Raw genomic sequence first — 13,678 nt, 5'->3', positions numbered from 1 at the left:
TCCTCATCCAGTGTCCCTTCAGGCTGCCCCTTCTTTTACACAAAGTCCACACCAGAGCCTTCTCTTGGTCCCCCAGCACCAAGGAAGCTCAGTCCTTTCTGCTTCGTTCCCTGGCTCAGCCTGATCCACTCCCCTGTCCACCCCCATCAGCCAGTCTCTCCTTTTCCAGCGTGAAGTGCAGACCACAAGGCTTATTCCTCATCACTCTTCAGCTGGAGTCTTTCTAAAGCCGACAGAAAGGACACTTCAGGCCCCATCAGCACTGGTTTCTACCGTCAAACTCCCAAGCCAGAACCTTTGTTTCACATGGTTCTTTCCCCTTCCAGTGTGTGGTTCCTGCCCCCACTCCGTGGGCAATACTCTCCATAGATCTACTTCTCCTTCATGACCTTCCTCATCTTTTGCTTCCCTCACAGTCCGACTGCCAGCTTTAGACATACTTTAGGTCCTGGGTCTCCTTGCCTGGGTTTTTCACACACATCCCAAGACAGGCATTGTTTCCCACCCAGGGCTCTCAAGCTCACATCCCCCAGGACACAGCCCCATCTTTTGGTTTCCAACAGAACAAACTCACGTGCCACTGACCGTGAGGATAAGTTCGTGAGAACTCCAAGGGAGGACAGGTGCAAAGTATTCCAACCCTTGCACTGTAGGGAACACACCTGGGGACCAGAGAGCTTGTTCCTTGTCCCCATTTCACAGTTCCTCAACAATGGAGTGACTGTCCAAAAGGACGTGGGGGAGAGCGTCCATCGCCCGGCTGCTCCTGTTGTTTGGCTTTACTGAACACGGAGGTTGAAACCCTCAGTGCCTGTTCGTCCAACAATAATTGAAGAGGGAAGGGCTTATCCCCCCTTGGTTGACTGTTGTCACAGGATAGCTTACGGGAAATGCAGTGACTAATGCAGGTTTGGGAAAGAAGAGAGCTAGAGAGGTGGAAGGACTAGAGAGTCCTTGAGATTAAGTTGGGAGAGGACTAGGATCACGCAGAGGGAAAGAAACCCTATGTGTAGTGAGTCCGAACCTTTAATAAATAAAGTGTAATAAATAAATGAATAAATAAATAAATAATATGTAGTAAGTGCAAACCCCTACTAAATGAAAAACAGGCAAAAGGAACAAAATACAAACTAACCACAAAGCAAATAAGCCTAGACCACATGGGTGTAGTGATAAGATTAGCGCGGAGTAACAAGTGTAAATATTTTAACTTGTGCGAAATATCGTAAACCAAAACATGTTTACGACGTGTGTATGTTTTTGGTGTGTAAGCATAAGAAAAACAAGTGATGTAATATGTTTATGAAGGAGACTTAGCACAGTATATAAAGAGGCATCGGGTTGGACTGAGGTGCAGCGAGTTCCCTGTCGGGAGAACATCATCGCCGGTGCTACCGACGCCCCGGCAGTTTCGTTGCCGACCACTCGCTGGTTCTCAGTCTCAACTTCTGCGGTGACCTCTCTGTCTAGATTGTGAGGCGACGTCTCCTTGACAACGTCAGCGGACCGTGACCCGGCCACGATAGTGGTGCGGACCTTGTCCCAATAAAGATCAAGTGAGTTACATCATAACCATCTCTCTATCTCTTCTTTACACGTTGCGACCTCCTGGCGGGACGCAGGGGTTTTGCTCGTGACACTATGTGTTGCCAAATACCACTGACTGATACACTTTAACTTCATCTGCACGTAACTCCCTCGTCGAACTGAAACTCCCATTCAATGCTCGCTGGATGCCCCTGGGACAGCTGATGACCTTGAGAAAATAAAGGGTGAAATGAGCCCTACAGCTGATGTGGAGGCTGCCAGCAAGTTCCAACACCAAGTCACAAAGCCAGAATTAGGGGGCAGCTTTCCAAGTCCTGTCTCTGCCCCCAGGCTCCCACTCCTCCCCTCTTCATGCACATCTTCTCCTTCTTCTTGTTCCCATCCCAGTTAAAGGATCTAAAGAACAGACATCCATATGAGATCGGGGGAGACAGCTAGGACACCAGGGGAGAAAGGGTGGAGCGATAGAAACAGAAGCAGGAATAGGAAGAAAATAGGGAGATGTCACTTCAACTCTTCATAGGTGTTGCGGTGAGTGGTTTTACTACAGTGCTACATTTTGTTAAGGGGAGATCGTTCCCCTCTCGGTGAAAAAGGAGGAAAACATAAAATAATTTAAAAAAAGGATCATTGTCCCTATTGAAAAATAATTGCTCTGCACTAGGCATGTGTGTATGTGTATGTATATATATTCAAGAGAAATGTAGATAAAAGTATGGATGACAAAATCAACAATTATGCAGTGAAAGATTCTTAATGTCTTAAGAGATAATGTCAGCAAAAAAAAATTTTTTTTTCTTTTTAAAAAGATTTTATCTATTTACTTGATGGAGAGAGAAATAGCGAGAGAGGGAACGCAAGCAGGAGGAGTGGGAGCAGGAGAAGCAGGCCTGTGACTGAGCAGGGAGCCTGATGTGGGGCTCGATCCCAGAACCCTGGGATCGTGACCTGAGCCAAAGGCAGATGCTTAACGACTGAGCCACCCAGGTGCCCCAGCAAAAAAAATTCTTGATGAAGGTAGAAAGGTATTTCTTATGGGTTTATACATACATAAACACACACACACACACACACACACACACACAATGTGCATATATGTTGTATTGTGCATTAAAGTGATTTACTTGTCTGGGTAATTTGAAAGCAAACTGTGGCCCATCCTGAAGTGACTTGCAAAATCGGAGTTGGGGATGACTGGAATTCTGGATTCTTTTCTCTTTAACCTGGTTTGCATAACCCCTGAAGCAATTGCTTTGTATCCTGTTCTAAAAATGGTGATGGGATCTCTTTCTCACCAGAGGCTGGAGTCCCCTGATTCTGTTGTTCTTTATTGGTTACCTTTAAAGTGCTTAGATCTTCATTTCCGAGCCGAACTGCGAGCTCCTTTCCTTTATCTTTGCGTACCTCACGGACCCTGTCCTGGGACCCTGGGTAGAAGGGGGTTCCATAAACGTTGTGTAGCTGGCTGATGGCCAGTTGGACCAGGCAATTACCTTCAAAACCAAGAGGATGATTTGTCTTGGCAGTTCAGACTCTGAAGATAAAGGACAAGACAAAGACTAATTGAAAATGTAGATCTGGCTGTCCGAGCAGACCAAGGTGGGGCAAAATGGACTGAGCCTGGCAGAAGAGAGTCCTGCCCTGTGGTCAGCCAGCCAAGAGGGCTTGTCCTGCCTTGACTCACTTGAGACTGGCTGCTTACTCCTCCAAGAAGAGAGCAGAGCCCCCACTGAGGATTTGACATTCAGACATGATTTTTCATTTGGATCAGTGGGCTCAGATTCTTATATTTCTTGCTCCTCTTTCTTTCTGCCTCTCTTTTTCTATTTCTCTCTCAATGTACATTGAGCTCCTTTGGGGCATATAAATAGGAGGCAAAGTATGGGAGTTCTATGAGAATGCCCCAACTTGGGCAGTTACTCTATTTCAAAAGGAAAAATTCTTGTTGTTTTTGTTGTTGTTAAACAGGATTAATTCTACTTAACTTATAGCCCCTTCCCCAGCTCCTTACATTTTTATGGCATCCCTTAATTCTGGAGGTACCCCAGGTTGTAACTCATTCCTTTATCGTCTATTAAAATATAAATACACTCATTCAGAAAGCTCATTGAAAAAATGGTAGCAGCCATTTATATTTTAGTATGAATGAGTTTATCAGATACTCCATTTATAGAAGTCACTGGCAAAGAAGGAGATAAGAGCAGGGGCCCCAAGCAGTGGAGGCTGTTAAGAGGGGAAGGTGGGTTAAAGGAAAAATGAAGCAAAAAGATGAGGCTGAAGATACCAAAGAAAAAACTTTCTTCTTTCCAATTTTTTCCTAACATCCTCCCTGCCCATCTGTCTCTCAGCTAGCACTTCTCTTGTTGGTGAGTGCTTGTAGGATATTCCTCTATGTACCCATAGGCATACCAACACTATTTCAATAGTACACGATGGTAAGTGATCCTTCGAAACCATGCCAATGTTTGGCATTGGAACTGCGGAAAAACCTACGACATTTTCAGTCAGATGTTTCCATTCATGTATTCAACAAAAACAGTCTGATTTAACACTGTGCTGGGCAACAGAGGTACTGAAATGAACAAGACAGATACACTGTTTTTTTTTTTCCTGTATGGTGAAAATATGGGCACCCTTGTTTAACTAGATTGCTTTGGAAGAAAAATGAAATATGCCTATTTGGTTTAGGTTGATAGAAATGTGTGTGTGTGTGTGTGTGTGTGTGTCTGTTTGCCTGTGTATATTAGTGTGTGTGGTTGTGTGTGTTTGTATGCATGTTTGTGTGTGCATTTGCATGTGTTTTTGCATATGTGGTTATGTGTCTGCGTGTGTGTGCATGTTTGCGTGTGTGCTTGTACATATGTGTGTGAGACACTGAAGGTACAAAAAATTAGTGGGTCTTTCTGGGTGTTTTTACATCTATTTTCTACACCTATAGTATGAAAATACTAATATCACTTATTGAAATTTCACGTTACCTTGAACAATGCTTTTATCTCCGTCTTATGCTTGTAATGTTATAGAGAATAAATTCTTGGAAAAAGAGCTCGTACCATAAAAATGCCAACATTTAATAACCAAAAGCACAGAAAAATAAGTAGAGCATAAGTATATATGCTTTTATATTCATTTATCAAGTATATAAAGCCAAACACTAAAAGCAACCTTACAGATATTTCTTTGGAGGATTTTTCTTCAAAGGATGCACTTATTGGGAATTCTTAGAAATGAGCACATTCAAATCTAGATGAAAGACAGCTTCTATCATCTTTATTGCCAGAAGGCTTTTGATGTCATATAAAACAGAAGACGCATCTTTCTTAAGCTTCTTGTTTGCTAACTGAATGTGTATGAGGGCCTTGGCAATTGCTTGAAAGCCAACAGCTGAGGAAACCCCCTTTCCTGACTCGCTGGACGAACCAGGGACATCGGTCTGTCATGAGTCAAGGGCTCTTTGCTCCGGCATGTGCAGACAGAGCCCTCTCCTCCTTCACCCAGGACTGACTGGGTTATTTGTGGGGTCCAGGGTGAAGTGAAAGTGAGAAGCCCCTTGTTCACAAAGGATTAAGCATTTCAAGAGGGTGACCGCACAGCATTAACCCAAGTGTGGGTCCTTCTGAGTGCAGGGCTCTGGGAAAGGTAGTTTGCCTGCCCATCAAGTCAGCCCTGTACCCACATAGATACACAAATAGCTTTGAAAGACACTGGACACATTCTGTTCTTTACTGTACACCCTGAGCTCTGCTTCTGCTTCTTTTCTGGGCTCTGACTCAGTTATCCTTGTCCCAGTGCATTCTCCTCCTATCTTGAGTAACACCTCTGTCTGTCTGTCTGTCTGTCTGTCTGACTCTCCCTCCACCCCCACCCCCACCTCAGCTTTCTTTTCTTGTTACATCCTGCATTTTGATACTTCTAGGTATGGCCTATTCAATATCAGGATACAAATCTAAAGCCTATTCCAAGATTACCTCTAGGGTCACGTCCATACGGGTCTTTTAAACTTTTAAACTTGCACCTCCAAGTCTTCCTCTTTTTGGTGCCAAATTTTATTTTATTTTATTTTCTTAAGATTTTATTTATTTATTTTTCAAAGAAAGAGAGAGAGTGAGTGAGTGAGAGAGCTTATGCACAAGCAGGGGGAGAAGCAGGCTCCACACTGAACAGGGAGCCCGATGCAGACTCGATCCCAGGACCCTGGGATCATGACTTGAGCTGAAGGCAGACACTTAACCAAATGAGCCACCCAGGCATCCTAAGGATTTTCATTTTAATTGGATTTTCATTGTCAAGTCCGAAGGCAAGGGTCACAAAGTGTGAAGAAGTGGGCCCGTGGGAGGTGGGTGTGAGGTGATTGATTATCTGGTCTTACTTGGAGGGACAGGAAAGAGTCAAAGAATAAATGATGCTCCCAACAATCCCCTTCACTTCACCTCACTTCACCTACTGTCCCTTTGGTTTTTTGTTGTATTCCTCAGTTCTCCACATTTCCAACATCCTGGTCTCCTTCTTCCAACTTGTTGGCATTGAGTTCCAGTTCTGCTTGGAGCCCTTGTTGAGGTGATTCTGGACCCACAGTGAGAAAAGGAACCCAAAGCTGAAGATGCAGTGTGGGCCCAGCAGCAAATGTTTAACCATAGTGTCGTGTATACCCAGGGCATAGACTTCCTCTAACACGTGTTGTGGAGGAAGAGGAAATGTTTAACACATCTCTCAGATTGCCTCTGTGGTGACTGCTTTGAGATGGTTCTTGTTGAATAGTATAACCAAATGACTCATAAAAGAGTCTTTACTCATTGACTCTTTCTTCAGAGGACTCAATGAAATGAGTCACACCTCTGTTTACTAGCTTTTATTGGGAATGTTAGGAGAAATCCTTTCCCCTGGGAACAGGAAGTTTTTGGTGTTTCCTGTGTAGGTGAAACACCACTGGGGGCATGCTATCACACACACTATTGGTGGGCTGATTTTCTATCATGGATGCTCAATTAGGGTCAGCAGAGCAATGTTTCTGGGGGAGGGCATATTTCACATTAATACTGTTTTGATAGTCCAAATCCACAGAAGGTAAGCCTGGACAAAATGTTTCCCATGGTGAGAACTTAGGAGAGACTCTGAGTGAGAACGCAGCATGGGGCAGCATTGACAGAAAACTTAATAACTGAGTCTTGAAAAATGCAATAATTGATTTTGTCCTGTGGAGGATGAAGTGAAATCTCATTTCGCAATCCGTTAGAAATAAGGGGAGGTGGAGCCAGCTGGAGGCACTATGATTTCTCCCCATGGCAGAAAGGCAGATTATAAACTCACCAGCCACAGACTCAGGATAAGCTGGGCAAGGGACAATCAGGCAGAGAGGGTCTTTACACCAAAGGCCAGCAGATAGCACAGAGTATGGACCTTAGGGCCTGCAGAAGTTCAGGGAACCTCTCTTCCTTCACTACCACAGGACAAATAAGCTAGATGTCTCTTCCCCAAACATCGGGTACCATCTTGGGGAAAGCAGCAGGGGGAATGAGGCCTCCTGTGTGAGAGAATGAACAATTATATAAGAGAAGCAAAATGCTACCTGAAGAAAAATGTCAATTACCAGATAGATTAAGCTTTACACGAGATGAGACATTTACTTAAAAATTTCCCAGTAGCATGAGAAAATGATAAGGTTATTTAAAGACCAAAGTCACTATTTTTTTGTCTACGCATCAAAGGATACCATGCATGAATTAGCAGCCCTGCTACACAGTTGATTATGGAATATCTATTATATGCCAGACACTATACTCAATGGGGGGGAGGGGCAAAATCTAGTTTAAGAGAAAAGCAGAGAGGTAAGTGACTATTACACAGCATTGTTGGTAAGCTGTATGACAGAGGACTACCTCAGTGATATAGAGGTCCAGAAGAGAGACACTGAATTCAGAATAAGGACTCAGAGAAGACTTTTGGGTTGTTGAAATGAGTCACATTTGGAAGGACAAATAAGTGTTAACTAGGATTTAAGTTCTAGATGAAGAAATGAGGGAAGCACTTCCAAGCCAGGAGAACAGGAACAGCTCTCTTTTCCCCTAGAGGTGAGAAATGCATGAGGAGGTGGGAGAGCATTCTCTGGGGAAGTGTCAGGAGATGATGCTGAAGAGGTAAGAAGAGTCAAGTCAGAAAGAGACCTGTGCGCTAAGGCTTTCGACTTTGGTCTTGAAAATTACAAAGATCATTGAAAGAATCTAACCAGAGATAGGACAGAATCAGATTCTCCTCTGAAAAAAATAACTCAGGTCACAGGGTGGAAGACAAGGAAAGGAGAAAGGGACAAGGGAGACCAGGGAAGTGACACGTGAAGGAACCCGGTGAGAAGTGATGAGAGCCTGAACCAAGACTGGGGCTTCGTGAAGGAAGAGCATGTTCAGACTGAAGACATATGTGGGGAAATGAATTTTATAGCCCGTGAGACAAGGAAGGTGAACAAGAGGGACTTGCAGAGCTCTGGCTGGAAGGGAGTGCCCGAGTGGGTGCACCGTCCCAAGGGGAATACAAGACAACAGAGGGTTCAAGGAGGCAGATGATGAGTTGGGTGGGGGGTGCGACTGATAATTTTGTTGTGGTGCCAGACACCCAGGTGGGTTTGTCTAGTATCAGAGTGATCCTTAATATTCGATGCCTCTGAGAAGTAAAATACAGGCTTGAGCTCGTCATTGGGCTTGTCAACTGGACAATTACTGGGAACCTTACTAACAGCATGTTCAGTGGTTGAGATAAAAGCCATATGCAGTCAACTGAGGAACAGCTGATAAGAAAGTGAAGCTAGGGTCTTCCCCCAAACTGAGCTTATTCCTCCCGATGCTGAACTCATTCACCCCTGTCATGGCGAAGAGCCCCACTGAAACTGAACGGTCTTCATCTGACTCCTGGCTTCTTCCCGTCATAGATTGGGCAGTGACTAAGTCCTGTTGACTCTAGTTCCTTAGGATCTCTTGACACCTCCCCCATTCTGCACACCACCTCTCACCTTCATCCAGTCTTTTCAAGCCTGGTGACTCAACTTTCATATGAAACTGAGGCTTTTTTTTTTTTTTAAAGATATTTTATTTATTTATTTAACACACACACACACACACACACACACACACACAGAGAGAGAGAGAGAGATCACAAGTAGGCAGAGAGAAAGGCGGGGCGGGGGGGGGAAGCAGACTCCCCGTTGAGCAGAAAGCCGGATGTGGGGCTTGATCCCAGGACCCTGAGATCATGACCTGAGCAGAAGGCAGAGGCTTAACCCACTGAGCCACCCAGGTACCCCTGAAATGGAGGCATCTTTTAACAACACAAATCTAATCATGTAACTCTTCAGCTGAACGTCACGAGGTGGCTCTGATAACTTTCTGGATAAAGTCTGGACTCCTGGGTGGGACATCTAACTGGATCTCTGAGCTCCTCTCTAGCCTTCACTCTCTCAGCTCCTCCTCCCGGCCCATCCCTAGATCTCTCTGCTCTGCTCAGATTGAGTTCATGGGGTTCTCTCTCTCTCACATCTGTTCTCAAGCACCCCAGGCTCACCTGCAGCATTATAAGTGAGCAACACTAAGGACTCCCTCATCTCGCCACTAACGAGAACAAGAGGAGCGGACATGTAGACATGTAGAATGTTAGCTGGACGCAGTGGGATTCAGCTAAGTTGAAGCCATATGTCAAGGGCTGTAGTGGAATATGTATTTAGCAGTGCTCGGTAGCTAAGTGAAGAAGGCACACTGAACACTCTGCTCACCAGCAACTTAAATGGGTAGACTGGAGGTGAACAGGGTGGGTGAAGCAGAGAGCCAAGGGAGAAGGTCTGATGTAATGAGTGAGAGAGGGATTGAAATGGTATGTCAGTCACATGGTATTGGCTGGAGAGAAAAGGAAATAAAAAGAAGCCAATGGTTTTCAGAAAATAGAGTAGACAGTAGGGTGCAGTTTCACTTCAGTCAAGGCAGAGGTATATTGGGAACAAGAGAGTGAGACCAATGGAAGGATTAGGGGGTGTAGGGGAAAGATCAGGAGGTCCATGTGTTCTGTGGCACAGTTGTTCAGGGTTATGGTGAGCTGGTCCTGGGTGTGGTAGCTCAAGTACTGTGATCATGAAGGTCTTTGAAATAATGAATAATCAAGAAATTACAAGGCTGGAGGATTAATTGAATCATTTACAAGAACACAGGGGTGGAGGGCATGCTGAGAGCTCAGAACCCAAACTATCAATCATGAGTGTGAAAGTGAATGGGAAGGGAGATGACAACAGGTAGGGTTGGGGGTTGGTTCACCTGTGGGGCATTAACCTCTGCATAGGGAGGTAGAGGATGGCGGCCTGAAATGACAAGAGGAAGATAAGAACATTCTCATGCATTTACCTCTTCTCCTGGGCCCACAGTAAAGGGAAGGGTTGGGAATGAACAGTGTCCCCTTGAGAAGAGGAAAGAACAACCAACTCCTTTTGATAAACCCTAGAGAAAGGTTCTTCTCAAGAAGACATTATGCATATCCTTCAGTTTCTTCTATATGCTGGATTTCCAGATCCAGGCTTCTGGGAGTCGCACACCCAAATGGCAGCTGGCCATCTTTACCTGCATGTTCATGGAAAACTCAGACACTCGTGTCCAAAACCGAACTCCCACCTTCCCTGGGATGTCCCCTTCCCCATACTCATAACCTTTTATGTTTCTTCCTTGTAATAGAGAATTATAGCACTATTTCCTCATTGCTCAGGTTGGAAATGTGCAATCATCTGACTCCTTCATCTCCAAATCCTCTGGTTTTCAGCCAGCTCTGTCAAGTTCATCCAGCCCTCTACCTCTTCTCTGACACTTTCTTCAGAGTGTGGTCACTCACATTCATAAATGTCCTAACTCCCCTCCTGTTCTCCCATCTCACTCCCACTGCTACCTATGTTCATATCATTGACATCACAGCTGTGTTCATCTTTAGGAAATTAAAAGCTCTTGCCAGGACCAGCGAAATATGGGGACCTAGCTTGGGACAAGGAAATTAATCTCCTTTCTTCACAGGCTCCGCTCTCCCAACCCATGGCCAATGGTGACCTCCCAAGGGGCTGCAACCTCCACACTGGGATGTACTTGGTACCCTGTGTTGCTTGGGTTGCCCACTGGGTGTGCCATGGGGCTGCCAATTTGGGGTGGGGAGGCCCACTGCCTTGCTCTGCCCCAAGATGCCATGAGGCTATTATATCCAACCTTCCACATGTGTGCACCTGGACCCCTCCCAAGAATGGAAGGTAATAGCAGAGCATGGGACTCCTCCTGCTTCCCTTTCCCTGGGTGGAGGGCAGAAGCCATAGTATGGCAAGAGTCAGCAGAGAGAGTTAGGCAGGGCCAGGCACCAGGGCATAGGAAATAGGTGGCTAAGCATATATTCTAGGAAGTAATAAAGTATCAAGAGTTGGGACCACGTATGAGCAGAGGATCCAAGTTCCTGACATGCTCCACTGTCCCATTCAAATTCACCTACAAAAGACACATTCAAAGAGAGAATTCTTAAGAATTTTAATATAAAATCTTTAAAAAAAAAAAGAAAAAAAAAAAAGAAAGCTACCAAAAATATCTTTAAAAAAAAGAATTTTAATATAGCGACTACAGGATCATTAAACTCCAACCATCCAAGTATACATCCTATGCAACTGCACTGGCCCCACCTGTCCCTGATGCCAGCTCTTCCTGCTCTCCTTAAAATCCTTCAGTAGCTCACATTCCTTTGTCTGTCTGTCTTTCTTTCTTTTTTAAATAAGGAAAAAAAGTCCAAATGCTTCAACCTGAATTTTAGCATTAGGCTTTCTGATATACCATGCTCAGTATTTGGAACACATTTACCCCATTCCTATGTTCCTTGGCATAAGTAAGTCTTGTTCTTCACTGAGATTGTAGTTTTAACACCACTTTCTCTCTGAAACTTTCCACGACCCTCTTGTTTAAGAGCTTCATTCGTTTGACCTCACAGCACCAGGACCAAACACAGAAGAATTTCACATGGAAACACCAGTCACCCATGTCACAGAACAAGGATTGAAATAAGCACACACTTGGAAATGGGACTATAGGCCTTGACTTAAAAATGGGTGGGGTTGCCTCTTTGACTTGGCAGGGTCTGGGGTGGAAGGCTTTATGATTCTGCCATTATTAACCTGTTCCTTTCCTTGAGATTGTACTTATCATGAAGGGTACAATTGCCTATAGGTCCAAGTCACATGTGTGACCTCTGTGGAGGTTGCCTCATGTAACCTCTGTGGAGGTTGGGATTTTATTCTCATTGCCTCACATAATGCTTGGGACCTGCTAAGAGCTTGGGAAATATTTTCTGGCTAAAGCAATGAATGAAAGAACTGAATATGCACCCTCAGTTTACTGTAGCATCCTAAGATGGAAAATCCTGCATTTTAATACTTGAGTTTCCCCAAGTAATACAACCAGCCTCTAAAGATCCTTAGGAATACCCAGAGCATACATGAATTAGCCTGGGTAGAAGGAGTGTCGATCCTGAAGATTGAATGTAAAATTTTATAGGTACTATTATAGTTTGGGGAAGGAGATGATCATTTTTTTTTATCAGAAATTGAAAGTAGCTTTTACCCCAAAGTTAACAAATCTTTTCTGAAACAGTGGTTCTTAAACTGTGGTCCCTACAAGAGTGTCTTCAGCAACATTTGGAGACTTTATTAGAAAGGCAGATTCTTGGGACCCCTCTGTGCCTCGGTCAGTTAAGCATCTGACTTTTGATTTCAGCTCAGTTCATGATCTCAGTGTCGAGGGATCAAGCTCCACATTGGGCTTCTTGCTCAATGGGGAGGCCACTTGAGAGTCTCTCTCTTTCCCTCTCTGTCTGTCCTCCCCACTGCTCTCTCTCTCTTCTTCTCAAAAATAAATCTTAAAAAAATAAAAAGAAATTGAATTCTCTGCCCAATGGGCATAATCAACAGGTCATTCTTAAAGTGAATTCTTGAATCTGATCTCCCCAAAACACCAGCCAAACTCAAACTGGGGACAGTCTATAAACCCATTGGCCTATACGCCTAAAAAAGATTGATGTCATGAAATATAAGGTCAGACTCAGGAGCAGTTGTAGATTAAAAGGAGACTAAAAAATGTGACAATTAAATGTCTTGGTTTTTCTTTTTCTGAAACATATATTATTGGATTAACTGACAAAATATGGTTTATAGATTAGAGAATAATATTTTAATCAATGTTAGTTTGATGGTTTAGATAATTGTCCTGTGGTTTTATAAGAAAATTCCTTGAGTTGAGACAATATGCACTGAAATATTTAGGAATGATGAAAAACCATGTTGAAACACCAGCAGGAAGAGCTGGCATCAGGGACAGATGGGGCCAGTGCAGTTGCATAGGATGTGTACTTGGATGGTTGGAGTTTAATGATCCTGTAGTCGCTATATTAAATGATCTCTTTAATGATCCAGAAAAATAATGGAAGAGAGAGACAGGAGAGAGAAGAGGATTTCTTCATGAACAAAATCATGGTTCTGCTAGCAAAGAGGATAGGAAAAATGGATGTTGGACCTCATACTAAGCACACAGATCTTAGTAAGTTGGGCTTTTATTGCTGAAAAATAATATGGATAAATTCTGCTCAAAACTATTAAGACATGCCATTATATGTAACAGAACATTAAGTGACATTTTTCCAGTGTCCTAGAATTAACCAGAGGCATTAAGTACCCCACATTGAGAGAGTTGCCAACAGTTGGGGTTATCTCTTCACCTCAGAACCTATGAAAGGCACCAGTTCAGAGCCAATCCTATTTTCCCACCCCACCCTAAACCCAGTGACCATAAGAAAAAATTTAAGAGATAAAGTAGTCCTCGGGTTTTTCACTAATACAGTGTTTATGAGAAGCTATTTCCTTCCATTCTCTAAAACCAAGGGTAAGGCCCCAAGAGAGAATCAGCTCTAAAGGTTAGGGAAGACTGCAAGAGGGGAGAGTTGTATTTTATTCCCTGGTTGAACATCAGCTGATCTAGTAGAGGTTCTACTCTGCCCCTCTTAGCTGAGCAAGAGGAAGAGAAACTTCAGGATGATGGCAGGATGGAGAGAGGTCTCTGCAGTGGAACAGCCACACTCACCATCTGCCTAGACA

This window comes from Mustela erminea, chromosome 15 (assembly GCF_009829155.1).
Source record: "Mustela erminea isolate mMusErm1 chromosome 15, mMusErm1.Pri, whole genome shotgun sequence".
NCBI classification, from domain to species: Eukaryota; Metazoa; Chordata; class Mammalia; order Carnivora; family Mustelidae; genus Mustela; species Mustela erminea.
This window is presented reverse-complemented; position numbering follows the sequence as displayed.